Source organism: Rhinichthys klamathensis, unplaced genomic scaffold (genome assembly GCF_029890125.1).
Source record: "Rhinichthys klamathensis goyatoka isolate OS25496 unplaced genomic scaffold, OSU_Roscu_1.1 h1tg000413l_1, whole genome shotgun sequence".
In the NCBI taxonomy this organism is placed as follows: domain Eukaryota; kingdom Metazoa; phylum Chordata; class Actinopteri; order Cypriniformes; family Leuciscidae; genus Rhinichthys; species Rhinichthys klamathensis.
Window position 1 is genome coordinate 152,985 of NW_026606913.1, and position 22,477 is coordinate 175,461.

Genomic DNA, 22,477 nt, shown 5'->3' on the forward strand with positions numbered 1-22,477 from the left:
GATTATAGCGTCGATTTCACTGAATATGATCAAAAAAATTTTGCCGACAGCAGCTTTAATGTATTTGTCTTGGTAGGCTAGTTCTTCTCTGCTGCTGCTGCAGAGCAAGTACAGAGATGTGCTATTGATACACAGAAACACTGCTGTGAGCTTGTAAGATATGCTGCTGCTGCTGCATAAATAGACATATATAAATCCTGTAGCAGATCTAGGCAGGTGGAGCTTGAAGGAGGTGGAGGGTTATAGTCTACAGAAAACACTGAACCAGACTATTTAAATGTTGAGCAATTTAAATCTTTTAATTTAAAACATTTAAATGCAGAGGCCAATCAGCTTGTACCATGGGGTAATGAAATGATGTGAATTCTGGCCGATTGCATGTAAAGGATCTATCAGCCCACCCCTCTAAAGTTTAATAAGTGAACTATATAACATAACATAACATAACATAACATAACATAACATAACATAACATAACATAACATAACATAAAAACACAGCTTGTAGTGCACCTACTATAAATTGAAGTAGCTTGGGAAGTTACCGTTTCAAAGCAGCATTCCTAAAACTGGTCCAGGAACAGATTAACCATGGGTTAACAAAAACTATGCATTATTATACTTTCTAGGACAACGACACATCTTCCACAGAGCGTTACAAGCTGAGGGCTTCAGGGCGACAATTACACAACACATTTGTCATTGTAAATATACATTTAATGAGCAAAGCTCGGTGAAAATGAAGCCGAGAATTGTGCTTCAGAGCGAATTCCACAATTGCACTTTGGAGTGTAAAAAGATATGTGTGTCTGTGTGTGAGCCTGTTGAAAGCCAATAACCAGAATTTAGGGTTCACATATGGGATGGATATGACGCTGATGGGTGGGGAAGTCACTTATATTAGGAACAGACTTGAGACCGGCGGGTTTAATGCAACCGAATACAGTACGAGCAGGGGGAAAAAGAACAATCAGGCTTATGTTTGAGAGGAAAAAGATCTAAACACAATAAACCAAAAATTAGTTAAATTAGTTAAATTAGGCAAAGAAAAAGGAAGTGCAAACACTTCAAATGAGTTTGTGACGAATGCCAGACACACACAGGAATAGGTTAAAGCTCAGTATCACCCAGCAGTTATGAGGTCAATCCCTGATTCTGAGACCAACTGATTATGGACTGCCAATTTAGAGGTTTGAGATTTATTATCATATTATCAGATGATATTAAATAAACCATCATCATCTAAATGGTTTTAATTAGGGGGGAGACATAGATCCAAATACTTTAGTATTCAACAATATGATGGACATCATTATTGCAATTAAAATATGTAAAACATTGCACATATGCATATGGAAAATCTAGCCCAGTGACACGGAAACATGCTGCATTATGTAAAGATGACATCAAAACAAATATAGACGGATGATGAAAAGAACAATAATAACAATTGGGATCTCTCTGATGACATAAACAACCCAAACAAAACAAAAAAAGGAAAGAAATGCAAAGCTATTTTTTCCTGTTTCTGTGTGTGTGACAGACGCTGATCTTCATAAATCCCAGTGTATCTCACGATAAATCCGCGTAATGTGGATTAAAAGCGGTTGAGATATATATAGTTATATCGGAGGAACAGATTGGACCAGACCTTGCCACCAAACAAATCCTCTGCACCGTGCCCAGAAAGACAGGGAAATTACTCCAAATTAAGGTCGAGACTAACTGCCACCCACCTACCATCCATACTCTCCCTTTCTGTCTGTTTTTCTGTCTCTCTAACTCTCTCACACACACACACACACACACACACACACACACACACACACACATACACACAAACATACTCTAGCTTGTAATCCAGGCTTGCTCTGGCCTCCATCAGCTCCTGTCCATTAGGATGTTTTTCTTTTTTTCCCCCAGCATGCCCCCAAATCCCCTCCACTTTGCCTTCATCAGTGCATAAAGAGACACAGCTGCTTGTCTCTGTACAACATTAGCACGCATTCAGACTCACAGCGCAACGCAGTTACAAGTCTGATGGGTAAGGCACCTCAGTGCAAAACATCAAATTGTGACGTGTTTCTTTACTGGACCTCTGCAACTGCAAAAGTGGAGCTACATAAAGTAAAGTTAGTAATCTATCTAGATTCTTCAGAAAAAAAGCTACTAGCATAGCTGTACATCATGTCAATTTCAGTCAAAACTTTTTTTCTTCCCTGACAAATATTTTAACAATCAAATAGAATTTTCCTTCAGATGTTTAGAATCAGAGAAAGTGATGTCTGATGTGTCAACGAATCACACGTCTTAAATCAGTTCTTTCCACACAAACTGGTCAAGATAACAACAGTCTGAACTGGTTTGCCACTCAGTCTGATTCAGCCAGTGTTTTACAGAGTGTGTGTTTTCCTACTCCATAAAAAAGTGGATATACCTATAATCAGATGAAACCAAACCTGCAAATGCATCTTATTGTTTGGTAGTGCTGAAGGTCTACATATATAGTCAGTTGTTTTATTTGTGATAACTCAATGAAACATGCCAAATTGTGCGGACATCATTTTTGACCATGTGTCACATTATACCGCATGATATGCAAGAGTTGTAACGTTATACCATGTAATCAATGTCACTGTGTGAACAGTTAGTGATGTATAATCAACCCTCAGCATCTACTTTCACAGTGAAATGACGGCACGTCGGCTCATTCAGAGAGATGGATGGCTGCGGATCAGCTCAGCGACTGACATTTATCTCAGACTGAATGTGAAACTTATATATTAGAAAACTATTTCACTGATTTATTGAGGGGACAGGCCCCCAAAGCACAAGTTATTAAATGCTGCTATCAAAGACAATTACAACTGAGCAAACTATCTAGGTTGCTCAACGTTCAACCTCAGAACTTCCAGCCCAAATCCCACTTTGTCAATACGCTATACGTCAATCATTTAATCCCTGGTTTCTCAAAAACTGAGTGTGTCTCAGTCAGCTTCTTAGTTCAATGGATGGTGCACTGGCCATTTCTAGAGCATTATCATTGTCATTCAGTGCACTGAAACACTGAAACTACTACAACGCACTCTAAAAACTAGTGCTCACTATATTTACTAACTAAAAATGTTACATTTATTAATTTGCATCGCTCTTAACCAATGCGTTTTCTTTAGCCTCAAGCAAACAAAATGGAGGATGAGTGCACATTTAATGATAGCAATGCCTACTTTTGAACATTTACAATATAACGAACAAAAATCATTCCTATAAAGAATATCCATTCTAATGCATTGTAAAAATCACTTTTCATGTGATTTCTTGCCGTTTACACTTGCTAAATCTGATCGTTAGCTACCACATTTGATTTTGAAAAAAAAAGTGCTCTATATAGCGTGAATGTGGGTATATGAATGAAATTTGGACGTACTATATCCGGCATATTGTTAGTGTCAGGTGACCTACCAGCATCAGTTGTGTTGCTTTACTTTCATTTCATTTACAAATCCTCTCCCGTTGCCTCATGGGATAAGTAAAGTCTCCATGGAATGCACACTTCAGAATCTCGCTGGAAGTAGTAGACCATCCGGGGACTTTTTGCCTACTGTTTTTCGAATACTATCCATACGGATATACTACTATGTTGGCCTACTGTTTTTCGCATACTATATAGTTGGGAAGTATTCAATTTCGGACGCAGCAATAGTTTTATTGAATGATTCATCATCAATAGCGGTTCACTTTCGCAATTTAGCATGATTGCGTTCATATCAGCAGCGAACTGTACCGGAGTTCACATGAACCACACTCCAGACCACCCTTTTTATGCAGACTCGGTTACGGTCCGTGGGTGCGAAAAACAGCGTCAACGTCATCCAAACGAACCGAACTTTGATGTCAATCGAACCCGGGTGCACACCGAAAGTGCTAGTGTGAAAGAACCTTAAAAATGTATGACTTTCAGTGCATAGATCAGGGTTTCCCAAACAGGGGTTCGAGAGGGGGTTTGCGAGTTGATGAAAAGCTAATAATTAAGTCTATTGAATATACAGTTTAAAAAATAAATAAATGCGAGATAATCGTGATATTGCTTAGTGCAATTATCAGTTATATTAAAATCGAATTAAAATGAAATAACTATAGTAAGATGTACTGCATGTTTCAGTGTGATGTATGCAGAGCATTTCATTATATTTATAAAAAAAATTTATTTATTATTTTATAGTAAAATTTTAATTTACAATAGTAATATATTTCTCTTAATTTTTGTTATTAGAGTAAAAACATATTACTACTTACAATTATTTAAAAATTTGAAGTTGGCCCTAAGGGTGTACTCACACTAGGCACGGTTGCCATGAACCGGGCCCGAGTACCATTGTCCCCCCTCCCCACTCCCCCTCTGGCCTGCACTCACATAGGGTTTCAGCATTCGTGCCGGAGCACGCTTACGTCATTATGGTGCGTGTGACGGTTTCGGGATAAACAAAAAGAGCGGCGCTCTCTGAACACAATGGAGTCCATCGCTCTGTTTTCTTTGTGGACAATTTTGTGTCGTTTGTTCCACGGTGGTCCACAGCCCTCTCACAGCCTGTTGTTAAACAGATGCGTCGCCTTAGTGGCGCGAAAATTTTCACGTAATCATGCTGCTCGTATGAGGAGGTTTGCAAGGTACCAGCTGAAGTGCAGCAAGGACTTTGCAGCTTTGATTACGGACTGTGTTGGTTTTGGAGCGTCGCAAAACCATGACGTCACGCGTCCTGTTCCGTGCTCCAGCACGGTTAGCGCTCACACTGCATGCGAACCGCGCCCGAGTCCAACTGAACCGTGCTCTGGCCCACCTCTTCCAAGCGGGCCAGGGCCGGCTAATCGAGCCGCGCCCGGGCACGGTTCGGAGCATTCACACTAGTCAAACGAACCGCGCTTTGGTGGTCAAACGCACTCGGGCACGGTTCAAACTGGCTAGTGTGAGTACACCCTAAATAAAACTTTTGGGGGTCACTGTAATTTGGATACATCTGCAATCTCGTTCTTAGCAAAGCAAGTTTTTGACCACAAGGCCACCATACCATTATAACACATGAAGCTGCTTTTTCATCTTTTTGCCTTGAAGCATCCAGCGGTTTAATGACGCCCTCACAGACAAGCGACTGTTGAATTAACAGATTCTGTAAAGCTCAGCTGACACGTCTCGTAATGTATATCTCTGTCAACAAAGCCTGTAAAACACGATGGTCTTGATTAAAAATGCTGCTTCTACTCTTACCGTCTTGCTGCCAGTAAATAGTCTGTGATACAGGTAAAACTGTCTGTTTTATTCTCTCGCCCTCACAAAAAAGTGCATAAATAAATAAATAAAAGCATCCTACAAACATCCTGAATAAAATTTCTCCAACCAAAGTTTTTTTCTTTCTGCCGAAGAGCCCATATGTTCATCTACCACCCAAAACAGGTGTAGCAAAATAACAGATTAACACTCATTCCCAAGAGCCGCGGGCCGCTTGTTTTCACTTTACTTAAACGCCATAGCAGCTGTGAAAAAGAGACCATCAGCGGCGCTTGAAAAATCCCAGCTAACACAGAATGCACAAGATCAAGAGACCAAACCACACCTGGGGATGCAGGCCTACTTGTCTATTCTATTTTATTTATTTCTTTTAAAACACAAGGCCTACATTAAGTTTTTTGAGCACACTCGCATGGTCTCTGGGGTTTTTTATTGGAGGTGGCCAACACCAGTGAAATCTAGTTCGTTCCCAAGGTTGGAACCATCTGCATGCAAACTCACCTCCGCAAAGTAGAAATACATATATTAAAAACTCCGAAGCCACGTGTGATGAACACCTGCTCAGTCTGGGGAATATCTGTGTACCAATCTGCGGTGATTTCTATCTCTATCTAAATAAACAGTAGGTTGGAAGCTTTTCCCCCCTTCCGTCTGTCTGAACATCAGCCCAGCGCCGTCAAGGCCCGGCAGCTGGTGGGAGTCTGGTAACATAAGGGCCGGGCACTAGGAGAATAACGAATGCAACAGATTTGTGAGCTCCAAAAAACCCATTAGGATAATGCTATTAACGGTACAGAGGAGGGGGTCTGTGACGCATGCGCCACAATTATCTATGGAAACCAATATTTGACACCTTTTGAACCTTAAATGAAGATTGAGAGATGTACTCCTTGGCGAACACTTCTGCAATGTTACCTTTCCAGCTTATATTTTATGAATGAATTGGTGAGATGCACATGCTAATGCTTGAGGCTTGCGGACGGAATGGAGAACGACTGGCTTTGGGATTCTGGGCGTGACGCACACAAGGCTATGTGAGACTAAAATAAACATGAGATCCGCTAAACTCGACGCCTCAAAGCGTTCACTAAAACCTCCGCTCACCTTCACCTCGTACTCAAAAAATACATCCTCCTCCATCCGTCTGCATTCGCAATCCTAACGGTGCGGAAGAGCAGAAAATTGTGTTCTTGGAATTTGTTTTAGAGCGACGGTTTCTTGTTATTTAAATTCCTTGGACTAATTTAATTCAGCACGCTCATGCATTCGCACGGATGTAAATTACAGCGAGACTATAATGGACTCGTTATCAGGGTGGGAAGCTCAATATCGTGGTTTACTTTTGGAAAACTCTCAAGACCACAGAAATGTCTTGTTGATGGAGTTTCGGTCTGCGTGGCCCCAGGCTGGCGTATATCCTTAGAGAAAATCCCTGTTGTGGAAAAACACAGCATTTTCAGTAAAGGGCATTGAATTTTTTTAGCATTGCACATTAGAGCTGTAAAACTAGACATTTTATGAATTAGTTCTACTATTGGTTTCCTATTGTACTCAGCGATGCCTTCCAAATGTAATCTAGCTGCACTGCAGCATATATTATAAAAGACAACACTGACTCAGAACAAAAGTGTAGATAAGCATAATTCATAAGACTTGAGGGGTCGGGTCAGAACCTGGACCTAGACGACATCGGTTAGAGGCTCGATAACAAGTTCAGCGTGTAACCACAAAATTCTGAACCTAATATAATGCACTTTTGCACCGCATCTAATCTTTCTGCTAAGAGTGGGTTGCGCGCAAGCACAGTAAACTGGATGTAGTGGTCAGATTGAATGAGGCTCTTTGTCTGCACTTGAGAGGGCTGTGTTTATAAAAGCATCTTCTCAACACAGAGACGCATATGAAATATGAGGACTCTTATTGAGTAGATGGCTAAAGACTCTGAGGTAATATAGCAGCACTAGATTGATGAAAAATTCATGCTGATAAGCTAGGCAGGTGAAAGCGTCGCTCTTCAGGTTTTCATTTTCTCTGTTTGATTTCCTTATTGGCTGCCTGACTTCTCACCGCATTTTATTCCGCTCCTGAAAGTAAAGGGTTCTTATTTGCCTGTATATCCGTAATGAATGTTTGTATGTTTGGGTGTTTGCGTGTGGTCATGCATCACCTGCCACATATACAGATCACTTTGATGTTCCATGGCTTTTTAAAAGGGCAAATCCTATTAGTTATGAGACAATAGTTTGTCAAACTTATCTAGCATTAAATTAATCTAGCACGAAACATAGCTTGAAAATACACCAAATATCTGTATCCACCCGAAAAGCAATTTCGGCTTATGAAATCAAATCAAATCAAATCAAATCAAATAATAAAAAGTAATAAAATAAAACAAAGTAATAAAAAGTAATAAAATAAATAAAAAGTAATAAAATAAACAACTAATACAATGTTAGATATGTCCCACGTTTTGTGCACAACCCTTCTACCACATGAATTTCTCCATTGCAATATATTGTAATATCAATGCATTTTCAATCCAGAGTTGTACAAAAATTGTTGTGTTGCCATTAATTAAACTCAACCAATCCGCCCTGCAAGTAACTAAAAAAGAAAATGTTTTTGATATTATTTATTCAGTAATAGGAAAATGTTAATCAGTACCTACAAAACAACTTTGTAAATATTTCACCCTTTCTAGTGTGTTTTAAAAAGATTCACATTTAAAGGGTTAGTTCACCAAAAAAAGAAAATTCTGTCAGTAATTACTCACCCTCATGTTGTTCCAACCCCGTAAGACTTTCGTTCATCTTCGGAACACAAATTAAGATATTTTTGATTAAATCTGAGAGCTGGATGACTCCTCCATAGGCTTCTATGTAATTGAAACTTGCCGGCCCAGAAAGTTAGTAAAGACAATGTTTAAAATAGTCCAAGTGACTACAGTGGCTCAACCATAAGTTTATCAAGCGATGAGAATACTTTTTGTGTGCAAAAAACAACAAAAATAACAACTTTATTAAACTATTCACTTTCTTCTCTGTGGTCCTCTGAGTGAGTTCACGTAGTGTAACAGCGCAGTGCTTCTGGGTTGTACGTCACACGTAGGCGCACTATTGGCCAACGCTGGTCATGTGTGTGATGCTGGCCAATAGTGAGCCTTCGTTCTTTGCTGTTACACTACGTGAACTCACTCAAAGGGCCACACAGAAGAAAATGAATAGTTGAATAAAGTCGTTATTTTGGGGGGGTTTTGCGCACAAAAAGTATTCTCATCGCTTGATAAACTTATGGTTGAGCCACTGTAGTCACTTGGACTATTTTAAACATTGTCTTTACTAACTTTCTGGGCCGGCAAGTTTAAATTACATAGAAACCTATGGAGGAGTGAGACAGCTCTCAGATTTAAACAAAAATATCTTAATTTGAGTTTCCGAAATCTTACGGGGTTGGAACAACATGAGGGTGAGTAATTACTGACAGAATTTTCATTTTTGGGTGAACTAACCCTATAAGTGATCAATACTTTTTTTTAAATGCATACATTTTCTTTTATTGTTACATATTACATTTAACATATAACATTTATTTTTATTGTTATTTGAATGTTTATTGCTTGAAAACTGCACTAAAATAAATAACATACAATAATTAATACATTCATTTATAAATGAATTGATACAAAAGAAATGTATTTATTAAAAAATAAATCCCCTAAAATGGGATGGGGTTCTGAAGCTAATAGGCACTTTCTTTCACGGACATCCGTTACAGTTACAATTACTCAAATAAGCAATCATTTCTATTTTGTACCCCATTTCTGTCACACCCTTGAGTAAAGACATTTATTTATTCATAGATTTAGTAGATTCTTGATTAGTTGAGCATGTGTGCTAGTTTTCATCTACCCCCACGTCGAAACCCTGTCAAGGCCAACGTGTTTGTAACGTGTCTGCGTTTATGCATGTGTGTCCACGCAAAAGCGGAGGAATCGGATGCCTGCGGAGTCCCGAACAGCGGGGCTGTCAGTCAGGCAAGTGTTGGAGAGCTTGTTGGGCTCTGATAAGTGCATTTATGGAAAAAGCCAGCTAGCCTTTATCTCCTCATTGCAGGTTAGATCACCAATAAAAAAAAAGGGCTAGGTGAAGAGAGAGGGAGTCAGATAAGTGCGCTCCGTCGCTCTACCTGCCTGTGGTGAAGCGAACATCTGAACCCTTCACTACACAGATGAATTGGAAATGCCCATAAGCCGCACTCATCAACAGCTGCCAGCCATGCGGGTCTCTCTCGCTCTGCGTCTGGCTTCAATCCGAGCACCATATCATCCTCGGACTGCATTTTTCCTGTAAACAAAGGTCTTGCAATCAGGTTAGGTTACTTCCTCACCCGCAAGCCATCTCTCTTTGTCTCTCCGTTCCAATTTTCGAACCCTCGTCCTTGTTTATTTGACTTTTTCTGACCCTTACGACCTCTCCTACTTTCCACCTTCCTATTTCTTTCTTCCCCCATATCTGCGGCAAGCTGGAACCTGGAGCTTAGGGATGATGGAGTATGTTTAGCTCGCCTTGGTTCCTTTCAAAGCCGCATGCAGAACTGCACTATCGGTTGCTAGCTAACGCCTCACCGTGCAGGACAGGGTACCGTGAGGAATCACTGTATGCCTAGCCAAAGCCGAGCACCGATAGGCTCGCCCGATTCTCGCTTTTAAAGTATGAGATAGTGAAGAGGGAAAAAGGAAAAGCCGCCACGAGCTAAAAGCATGCTGGCACACATCCTCTCATAGCACCACATTTATTTGTGTTTCATGTTTTCCATCTGCAGAATTTAATTTATGGGCATGACAGCGAGTGTGTGTGTGTGTGTGTGTGTGTGTGTGTGTGTGTGTGTGCGAGAGGCTGTCTTACCACCATGCACAAACATATTCACGAACAACAAACATGTTATATAGTCAACTACTGGCTCAAATCCACAAGACATGCCCAAAGAAATCAAAAACCTGAGCAAATATACACCATCATGCATGCAGGCATCACAAATGTGCTGTTAATTTTTACCTTTACGCATCTCAAGCGATTAACCATCAGGTAATTTCCCAGTTCTTTCTCTCTCCTGATTTATTTCCTAGTCTCTGTCTCTCTTAGACCCTGTGTCTTACACTGGAATCCATTTAAAAATCCAATTTATTGATTTCTACACTCACTTTTTTTTTTCCTTGTGACTTGACCCCCACGGTTAAATATTCATAAGGCATTAAAAATAAAAGATGCACATTTTGTACGTCTGACCTATTGTAATATACGGCGGCAGCGGTGGTAATCTGCTCCATCCGGCAGAGCGAGGTGAACCTGGCAACATCAGAGACAAACAAAACCATCAGCGTCCCACATGCTCAGCGTTGATTAGTACGCCACCAAAGAGACGATGCAATTTTCCCTTTTGCCAGTGCAGGGGCCTCCATGACTACCTTCATAACATTACGTTGTTGATGATATTCTCATAAATGGCTTTTTTCACTCTCTCCCAAAGCCAAACTGGGGAAATTGGCTTCCATTGTGGCTTTTAAATAAAATAAGCACAAAGCAATAAGAACTGAAACTTAGGAAAGCCATAAAAACGCTAATTAAGATGCGCCGCGGCTCAGCTAGTGAGAGAGATACAGTAAAACGGAGAGTATATTTCTTGAAAATCCCCACAGAGAGGGGAAAAAAAGATTGTGGCGGTGGGGGAAGGGGGCTGGCGGAAAGAAAATAGAGAGACGAGCTTTATTCCCTGGGTGAGGCTTAGTCAATCTGTCCTGTCTGGATCCAATATAACGCATTAAAACAGAATTATACAGCAACGCTCGGCGCATTCACTTTAGTGGTAGAGGAAACCAGGGACAAGCGGGTGTGAGTTACTCTTTTTTTCCCTCCCCTAACCCGTGACTGTTTCTATCTTTTCTTTTCTCCCTCCCTCTCTCTCTCTCGCTCTCATCATTATTTCTCAGAATGGTTTACAAGGCCTGTGATATGTGAAAAGGATGGCATGTTGGCTCAGTGTGGGTCCTTGCATCTTCTGAGAGGGAGGAAGAGAAGATCCAAAGCTCCCTTGTGCAGCCATATGGACGAGAATGCAGTGTTGAGGGGTCCTTGACAGATAGGAAGAGGCTCTGCGTCGCACAAACGTCTCAAGGCATAGAAAAAGGGCTTTAGGAACCATAGGGGTCCCTCGACGGGTAGTAGGTGCAAACATTTTAACTACGACAAGACACTCCACAGGAGCCTATAGAAGCGAGGAAGATGAGGATGAAGGCATTCGGAAGAGACAGATTTCACACGTAATATTCATACACATGTTTATTAGTCCAGCAATCCTATTTTTTAAAAATGTATCCCAATTATCAATTTTTCTGGGTCTAATTTACACTTTAAAATTAAATTAATAGTTTGATTCAGGTAGGACACAGTAAATTAATCAAAACTGACAAAGACTTTTACAATGTTACGAACAAAGGATTTAAATTTTTAAAATAAAGTTTCTATTAATCAAAAATTCCTGTAAAAACAAAATGAATCACGGTTTCCATATTGAGCAACACAAGATAAAATTAAGAAATGTTTTTTTGAGCACCAAATCTAAATATTAGAGAAATGAATGATGAAAATTCAGCTTTGCCATCACAGGAGTAAATTATATTTTAAAATATATTAGAAAACAGTTATTTTAAAATCATAATAATATTTCATTATATTATTGTTTTTACTGGATTTTTGATTAAATAAAGGCAGCCTGGATAAGCATAAGATACTTTTTTAATTATAATTATTATTATTATTTAAATCATTTCAATATAAATATGTGGGGACGGTAATAATTTTTTTTTTTTAAATGAAGTCTCATGCTCATCAAGGCTGCATTTATTTGATCAAAAATACAGTAAAAACAAAAACATTGCGAAATATACTCGTAATATTATATATAATAATATTTAATATCGTTATATATAAAATTACTTTACTTTTAACAAAATAAAAAAATATCTAAAAAATCTGACAGTGCAGCAACAGTACATTTCAAGATAAAATCTATGAAAAAAGTCTAAATATCTTATGCAGTATAGCATCTCAAGTTAATGTATAACTTGTTTTAAGGATTTTTAGACTTTTTTTCACCTGGAAAAAAGGTTCAAAAATAGATATTGTACTACATAAATTATTATAAAAACGTTTTTTTTTTTTTTTTTTTTGCAATGTAAAAGCAATATGTGAATCTCACAAACGTTTTGCAAAACAGGGATCATATACACAACCTCAACACAGAAATTCATAACTCAGCAGCAATGCTCTACTTCCAATAGTGTTTCCTTTACTGCTTAGATTAACAAATGCATACAAGCAGTATTACTTGGATTTTAAGAGTTTCATGGCACTTTGATTCAACGGGATAAGGGATAAATCCCAAACCAATGAAGAACCAGCAGTTCTTTATCAAATAGATTAGGAGATGAGCTTTACTATTCAGGCATTATGGGAGATTTGGTCACAAAGTGTCACAATTCTAATGTGTTGCATCTCTATTCCATTTACTCTGCCCAGTGACTGTGGAGAGGTGGGTAAATGGTAAATCCGCTCATGCTGCAATGGAAGATAAAGTCATATGTAATTTCTTTCCTTGTTGTGGTAGCAAGTGCTTAAACTCCTGCTTGAAACTCCTGTAACTTACGTATAAAGTCTAAAACTAGCATGGATGAAATTGTTTTTCCTTTTATCCAACAGAGACAAAATACAGTGACCAGAAACGATTAGGGAGAGAGAAGGAATGTGATCTGGACTCAATCCTGCATGACAAGCACGTCAGAAGCACGTGTATCAAACGCTGTGATACGGCTACAACAAAGATACGATTTCATGGTTAAGATCTCGTTATATCAACCCGACCTTTTGTCGTTTTCATTCGTGTCCTCCTGCTTGTTTAACCACTTCTGAATGTCAGGGGTCTCATCTAATGGAAAATCAGGCTGTTGGCTATTGACTGACATGCGACAGATGGATCAGTAGCATATAACTGAGGGTCAGATTGAGAAGTCAAACCCAAACAGAGGCAGAAGGAGGGGGATGATGTCTTATTAGGGATTTACTTTAAGATACACAAGTGATTACACCACAGACAACAAAAAACACATAATACAAGCACACTAGAATGAAACAACATCAACAACAACTGATATGTTTTTTTTGGGCCACCACATGGTAAACTGACAAACATGTTCAATGACAAAGTGTTTTTTTGATTTTGTCAATAGCCTGGTTTCCATTACAGATTTGCGCAAAACTTTTGCTATGTTTTCTAAATGTCGATAAATAACGATTGCGAAATGACAGCATTTTGTTAATGACAGCATTTTGTGTGTTACAAGTGTGTCATTAACCGATGTTATGCGACTAAATCGTATTTTTTTCCTCGCACGATAAGTCATTCCAAACATCATGGCGACGGATGTTGGTAGGTTTGCGTATATCGCAGCCACCGCACTAGCCATTATTTTTCATCGAATAAGATGTAGCCTTGTTATCCAAGCATTAATGGCAAGGAAAGCTCGTTTTACTTAGGAGTGGCACGTATGAGGTGTTTCAGGGTGTTTCTCCCTTTTATTTGCTTCAAGGTCTTGATCAATTGTGGCATTTCTTTGTAGTTTAGAAATCCAGTATACCTGTAATTCTTCTGCCTTTTATGAGTTTAATAAAGAACACTGTCCTGTCTTCTGTCCAAACATACCGAGCCTTCTGAAGAATGATCGACTGTTACGTACGCCAGGTGACCTGTAGCCTGGGAAAACCCAGACAACTTCCGGCAAATTTAGATTTGTTCTGAAAGTTAGTCTGGCAAAGAGCTCATTCAAGCCCATTTCCAATCCGTCGAAATCGAGGCACCAATCAGAAACGTTGGGGCGGGCTTTACACGATGACGACAGCGCTGGGATTTTGAAGCAGATTTTGTAGCCTACATTACAAATCATTGAAAGAAAGAAAAACAAAACAAAAAAGGACATATTCGTATGGTGAAAAAAAATACAGACTGAAGTAACTCCATGTCATTTCTAACCCTAAATGCGTAAGAAAATCCATTATCAGCCAAGTCTTTTTTAAAGCATGCAATTTGATTACAAAAAAAAGCAACAAAAGATTGTAGTTGGCAGAAACAGCCCTATGCTAAATCTAATTAGCTTCTTGGCAGCTTGGTAGATTTTCAAAAGTGAATATGAGCTAAAATGTCACGCATTCATTTTTATATTATCATTATAATTTTGGGGGGTGCAGAAACTTGGGATTTCAAGCTTATTCCAACAACAGTCTGAAAGACTATAAACACTCTCCTCTCTTGATAAAGTACTATTGTTGATCCAGTTATCTGAGGTTTCACAGTGTACATTGACTTTGAAATGATTGTGGCCTGCTTCCAGTTCTTATTCCGGACCCTTCAATGGGATGTACAAGTGTGTGATACTACCGACTGCTGTGTGTATGGGTAGTGTGCAACATGCTCCAAAACACCAGCGTCGCCAGCAAATCTGCCCCTGATTCCCAGACCCCCGTCTAAAAAATAGGTCACTTCCAAGTGAAGTCAGTTGGCAAACAAAATAAAACAGACTTCCCAAGCTACAATAAACAACAAATGTAAAGAAAAAGAAAAGGATGCCCAAAGAAGATGAGATTCAAAACCCTCTCTTTTATTTGTGACTTTGTTGTCTAAACCCCTAAATGCTGAAATTTCCAGAATGCTGCGGAAGGAATTTTGCTGGTGGGGAGCGAGAGCAGCATTGTCTTTAGGCAGGGTGTTAGAAAAGAAAGCCCAACATAGCCTACATACAGCCAGCCCACAGTGAGCGCATGTAATCCACCCAAGACATAAGCTGGAGGGAGGGATGTAATTGAAGCTGCCTTGACAGGAGTAAGGAAACACAAGATTGGAGATTTGGAAAGGATGAAGGGGGGACCTGGCTCCGGATGGGTGTGTATGTGCGTGTTATGTGGCCACAAGAAACAGCAGATGGTTCATTTCCTGTGTTGATTTGCGGGGCAAGACAGACAAAGCTAATGATGACTTGTTGGGCTATAACAAGGAAGTCCATGACGCCATACACACTCACAAGCCAAATACTTTTGCATGCTCGCATGGACATTTCCACAGTGGGAGATGTCCTTTCTTACAGCTGTAGGGGGAAAACAACGGAAGGACAAAGATTCTGAAGCATCTTGGATGCACGTCTCCGGGGAAAAAGATGTAACCAGGAAGTGAGAATAAATCTACAGAGGAAATACTGCACTTAACATTCAAACGCAATTTGTTGTATTTGTCTTGTTTTAGTGAAAATATGTCAACATCCAATTACAGGATACAATTACTTTAAAAGGACATAGGATAGTCTTGTTGTCAAAGATATCTCACACAAAATTGTGAGAGGTCTACTTAAAGGGACAATGTGTACTTTTTTTAGGTATTTTATTATCTAAAATCAATATTTTTATTCATAAATATGTCCTCAATGGCGTACAAATACCTCTGCCAATTATCGGACTTATCCTCGTAAACGAAGAATTTATTATCTTTATATACATGGGACGGGTAGGTCCACGGAGGCTTCCATGTAGTTCCGCCATCTTGAAAAACTATAAAAGCAAGAGAGGGACAAAAAGTACTAGGCCAACGCGTTTCCACAACGCGTTTTCGTTCAGAGCCTGCGTCACGTAACTGAAAGCAGCAGAAACGGAGGAGCAGCAGTGAGAGGCGCTTGTCACTGCCCCGGCAAGTTTAAAAGGCTGCATTGCACTGTTATTTTTAATGGCGAACCATACATAAAGTCCAAAATAGAACGTAAAAGGAAACATGACCGGAGATTACAAAAAACAATGTCGGGATAGCTTTTTCCAGGTGGAAAGAGCTAACGTTAATGCAGGAGAAAGATTTCAAAAGAGACGCTGAAGTCCTGCTTTCTTCTCGACAGGTAAGTCAATGTTACAGTCTTAATTACAAGCTTTTTTCATTGCTTGGTTGTGTAGGCTACTTTATTATATAGACAGTAGAACATTTATAGTTAAAAGTTAAACAGGCTCTTTGATGAATAGCAGCTATGTAGAGAAGGAGAGCACTGGAGAGCGCTGGAGAGCACAATTCGTTTTAATGCAAAAAACAATTTCACCGCTAGATGGGAGAAATTCCTACACAATGTCCCTTTAAAGGTGGGGTATGTGATTTTCTTTTTTGACCATTTTTTCAAAATCACTTGAAATCCTATTCCTAACCCACTTACAGCCACTAGAAGCTAGAAGTTAGAAGCACTGAAATGAAAATTAAGCAATTTAATCATCTGTGGACCGGGCAGGACTCGAAAAACTCCAGCCAATCATTTCCAAGACCACCTAGAATCATTGAACAGTAAGTGCGTCAATCAAACAGTCGTGCCATACCCCCCTCCCCCCTCCCCCCTCCCCCCTCCCCCTTGCGCGTGTCCCCTTCGTGCGCATACTCAAAGCTCGTGACCCAGTCACAGTAAGTGCAAATCGCCCCGGTACAGAGAGAGAAAGAGAGTACGTCCATGATTGCACGTCCATGTTCTTCGAATGGGTGGAGTCAGGGCCAGCGTTGGAGGAAAGAAGGTAGGACCTTCTGAGTTGTGTATTTTCAAAATCTGCCGGCCATTATGCAAATCCCATACCCTACTTTTAAAACAAGAAAAAGTATATATTAGACCCCCCCCCCCACCGCCCCCCCCCCCCCCCCCGCCCCTTTAAATCAAGTCTATTTTTCTTCTCCAAATGGCAAATTCTTTTCTTTATTTGAAAATTATATTGTCATTTATATTAATTATATTGTCACCCTAACCCATATTTATTAGAAAATGTAAAATACATTTTACCATGAATGTCTTAATTTAAAGTCCCACTGTAGTCAATAATTGTCTCCCTTAAAACTAATCTTTGATCCAAAATTACTATTTAAACGTTTTTTTCCTTGGTTTCTATGAAGGAATGCAAATGCGATTCTATGAATATGGAAATTATCCCAGCCCCCACTCAATCACACGTTGACGAGATTGGTTACAAGGTAGTTTGTGACGTCAGAAACACCAGGGATTTCAAACCGCGTTTTTGAGACTGTTTTTGGTTCACTGCAGTTTTAAGGAGAAAATTCTCAGCAATGGTGTTGACACAAATTTGCACATGGTTTGTCTTAAAACTTATTAAAAACACCACATAGACATATAAACAACATTAACAACTTTATTTTCACCACAGGGGGACTTTAAACCTTTTCTGAAGCAAGACAACTTAAGAAGCAGTCTACGATGTGTCAAAGCAGGTTTGATATTCACATGGTACGATTTCAAATCAACAGCACTGAATAGATGTAATCACAATATGCAAATTATATGCAACCTGATCTTTGAAACCGAGGTAGTCAAAAGCGTGACTTGCAACCAAGGTTATTATAGTTTTGCATTTTAAAATTAGTTTTTATTTTAATATCATGTTCAAATTTCCAATAAATTTCAGTTTAGTTTTAGGTAGTTTCATTAATGGTTTTGTTAGTTTTAGTTTAGTTTTTATTTTGTGAACACATTTCTATTTAGTTTATATATATATATATTATATATATATTAGTTTCAGTTTTAGTTTGAGTAATTATAGTTTTGCAAAGTTAACAGAACACTACCAGTTAAAGACATTTAATTTCAGCAAAGTTTAATGTTTGCAGTTTACAGTTAATTCGTGTGCAAACCTCTTAATAATAAAAATTAAATAATTATTTGAGATTGAACAAAGAACCAAACAAATGCAACTTAAAAGTAAAACTTATTCATTCATACTCCTTCATATTAAAAATTTAATTTTGTTAAGCATGGTGTATAAGAAAAAGAAAAAAAATATTATTTTATGGTTACTTTACAGGTGTGGCAGAGGCTGCGCTTGCACCCATTTCCCCCGATCGCTCTGCTCCCGGGAGTTCTGGAGAGGGTCCGTCGAGACGGAGTCAATCTACTTCTAGTAGCCCCATTCTGGCCGGCCCGATTATGGTTCTCAGACATAATAGCACTCCTGGAAGGTCCGTCATGGCAGATCCCTCTGAGGAGGGGCCTGCTGTCTCAGGTGGAAGGCACAATATTTCACCCTTGCCCAGAGCTGTGGAAGCTGTGGGTCTGGCCCCTGAGGGGGTTCAGTACCTAGATGCTGGCCTCTCAGCCGGAGTAGTTGAGACCATACTTAGTTCCTTTCACTAGGAGATTGTATGGACTAAAGTGGAATGTGTTTTCCACTTGGTGTAGAGAGCATGTGTTAGACCCAGTTAATTGCCCAATGGCTTTAGTTCTGGAGTTCCTTCAAGATTGCTTCTCTGCTGGTCTCACCCCGTCCACACTTAAGGTGTAAGTGGCTGCCATTGCGTCTTTCCATGCACCACTAAGTGATGGGCCTCTGGGGAGGCACCAGCTGGTCATACGTTTTCTGTGTGGTACATGGAGGATAAGACCGGACGACCAGGACCAGAGTTCCAACCTGGGACCTGGCGGTGGTTCTTGAAGGGTTATCCCCAGCCCCCTTCGAACCACTTCAGTCGGCATCAGCTAAGGACCTGACGCTTAAGATGGCCTTTCTCCTAGCCATTACCTCGCTTAAGAGGGTGGAAGATCTCCAGGCCCTGGCAATACTGCAGCTTGCTTGGAGTTTGCCCCGGGAGGAGTTAAGGCCGTCTTGCATCCGAGACCTGGCTATGTGCCCAAGGTGCCCTCCAGTATGGCACGGTGTATGGTTCTGCTGGCATTTCGTACTCCCCCACATGTGTCTGCAGAAGAAGAGAGGCTCCATGTGCTCTGTCCGGTCAGAGCACTGAGTATTTACCTTGAGAGGTCCTCTTCTTGGAGGAGGTCGGACCAACTGTTGGTGTGTTTTGGGTCACCTACGAAGGGGCTCCTTGCATCCAAACAAAGAATTAGCAATTGGATTGTACAGGGTATTGCCTCGGCCTACCAGGTGCGCAATTTGCCTTCAACTTTGGCCGTGAGGGCTCATTCCACTAGGGGCATGGCGTCCTCTAGGGCCCTCTACTCGGGAGTGCCCCTCCGGGAGATCTGTGAGGCAGCCGGTTGGGCTACCCCACACACATTTATCAGGTCTTACAGTTAGCACCTCCCCAGCATGCCAGGTGCACGAGTGCTCTTGTCCTAGCTTGTGCCTGAGACAGTTTCACACTAGGACAGGCATATTTGGCGTGTGGCATAGTGGGCATTCATTCCCCAAAGTGTCATTCTTACAGCGCAGTGCGAGTTCCCTCGAAAGGGAATGTCTCGGGTTACGACTGTAAACCTTGTTCCCTGAGAAGGCAACGGGACACTGAGTCGCCTTGCCACCTTCATGCCTGAAAGTGGCTTGCTTCATCGCGAGGCTAACGCGTGTGTGTGCCGGCATCGCTTTATACTGCTTTATACTGATTGTCCGTATACTGATCGCTTTATACTGATTGCAACACCAATCAGGATTGGAATAGTTTCATTCATACTTCAGAGGCGTACGCTTAGGGAGAGCCCCCAAAGTGTTGTTCTTACGACGCAGTGTCTCGTTCCCTCTCAGGGAACAAGGGTTACAGACGTAACCCGAGACGTTTACGTTTACGAAAATAATCTTGATTGCTACATGTACAACACTGACAAAGTGAGAGATGGTGTGAGGAAACCAATATTCGATCACAAATCGTCACAACATTTTAAATGCATGTTACTGCCAGGTGTAAACAGACGTGTCTCGCCTGACCACCTGTGATCAGATCACCTGAGACAGATGCTACTACAATGTGTAAACGGGGCCGGATCAGCATCTCTGGGAAGAATAATGAAAGTGATTCCCTGGTAATTTTGCCAAGCAGGATGTGTTCTTGGATCAACATCTTTGTTAGCCTTGGAACAACATTCCTATTAGTCAGTCATATTTCAGGGATAGGGGAGGTTTAGGGCTGAGGTTTGAACAGCATTCTTATCAATCATTTCTAACTATCATTTCCCTCAAATTACAATGTATGTCAGTTCATGGTTAAGGACAGGGTTAGCAATCCTTCTCTGACAGAAACGTTGCCTACCAGGACCAACAAAATACATTGACCCAGGAACACAGACTTTACAAAAATTACAGTGACCCTGACATTGGCTGTCCTCTTTATCACATTTAAATAGCAAAAGCACAAACCCAACAGCTTGTAACTCTTTATTAGCCTTCCAGAAACATACCCAACAGTATCTCTCTATGGCTCCGCTAGTGTTCGAAATGCTAGCATACTGCTAACAGCAGTTTTTTTTTCCTGTATACTGCCTACTATTCTATTAAATTACACACAACAAAAACATTTTCAAACAGCCATATGCCATTTAGCATGTGATAGCATCCAGCTATCATCAATCAAATTTTGTATTTTTATTAACATCTTTTTTTTTTAAATGAAAACTTTAATTTCAGTTTCTGTGAGAAAAAACAACAACATTTCGGTGCATAATTACTAGAAATGATAGGTCAAGATGAAGGCAATGCATTGTGGGATACAGTTTCTCTCACAGTGAGCTCTGGTTGTATACTACACTTTTATTTCATGCAGATAGAAAATTTAAGCAGTGCCAATAGTACATAGTATATATCCTTCGGATGAGACGTTAAACCGAGGTCCTGACTCTCTGGGGCTATTTACACCTGGCTACTTCATGCGTTTTCTGTGATCGGATAGCTATCCGATCGTGAAAAGACCAGGTGTAAATGCCCTCTGAAACGCATTCGAGACGGATTTGAATCCGACCGCTCAAACCACTTCAGGAGGAGGTCTGGGCCGCATTCCAGACGAAACTGGACAAGTGTAAATGCATCTGGTTGTTGAAAACACATATGTAAATTTTACTCCTCCCAAAAATGCTAAAAAATAAATGTGTGAGAGCGTGTTATAGGCTATATGTCATGTTAGTCAGATATGACGACTCTACTGTGACACGCATTACCTCAGATGAGCAGCTGAACGTCTATTCATCAAGCAAACAGCCCGCAAACTATCGCAAATCAAAGTGAAAGTAAGTCGCAGATGCTTAACACATAATCATCTTCATTAAAAGTAAAGAAACAAAATGATCTTACCAGTTCTGTTAACGCTCTCTCTTATTGCTGTCTTTGATTTTGAAATTAGCTGATGATCAATAAAATGCAGCCATATCTGTTGCTTTCGGTGACGTGCACTCCATTAAATTTGCAGCGGGAATTGAAGATCGGATTTATATCCGTTTTGCAAAAACACATTTATGTGACCAGGTGTAAATGGAATCGTTTTGATAAATCAGATAGCTATCCGATCCGAGAAAACGCATGAAGTGACCAGGTGCAAACAGCCCCTCTGTGGTCATTAAAAATCCCAGGATGTCCTTCGAAAAAGAGTAGGGGTGTAACCCCGTCATCCTGGCCAAATTTGCCCTTTGGCCTCTGTCCACCATGGCCTCATAATCATCCCCATATACTGATTAGCTTCATCACTGTCTGAAGTGGTTTCAATTGTTCTGTAAATAACTTAGCAGAGATCTTTGATGCCAGAAATAATTAGACTTTATTTTCGAACAAAGCCGAGCATCTTCTGCAGGCGATCACTCCTGATTTTAGCTTGGTTCATACTTATATACATACATCCTTTTCCAAAGATGGTCATACATCCTATAGATATTTTGAGGTAAAGGTCTTGTACCATGTGACTTCTGAGAATAGAATCTTCTGCTGCATCAACATTCAAGGGGCCCTATTTTAACGATCTGAAACGCAAGTGTCAAAGCGCAAAGCGCAAGTAACTTTGTGGGCGGATCCCGGCGCTGTTGCTATTTTCCCAGCGGGATAAATGCCTCTTGTGCCTGGCGCAAATCTAAAAGGGGTTGGTCCGAAGTAGCTTCATTATTCATAGGTGTGGTTTGGGCGTAACGTGAAATAAACCAATCAGAGCGTCATCTCACATTCCCTTTAAGAGCAGGCGCTCTTGTTCTAAAGCGGATTCCTATTATAACGGCGGATTTGCCAGGCGCGCGCCAGGAGCGGTTCACAGCCGAGGAGACCGATGTTCTCGTCAGGGCCGTAAAACACAGAGAAGTGACATTGGGGATGGAGAAACCCACCCAAATTAACTTCTGTTAAACAGGCGTATGATAATTTGCGTAAAT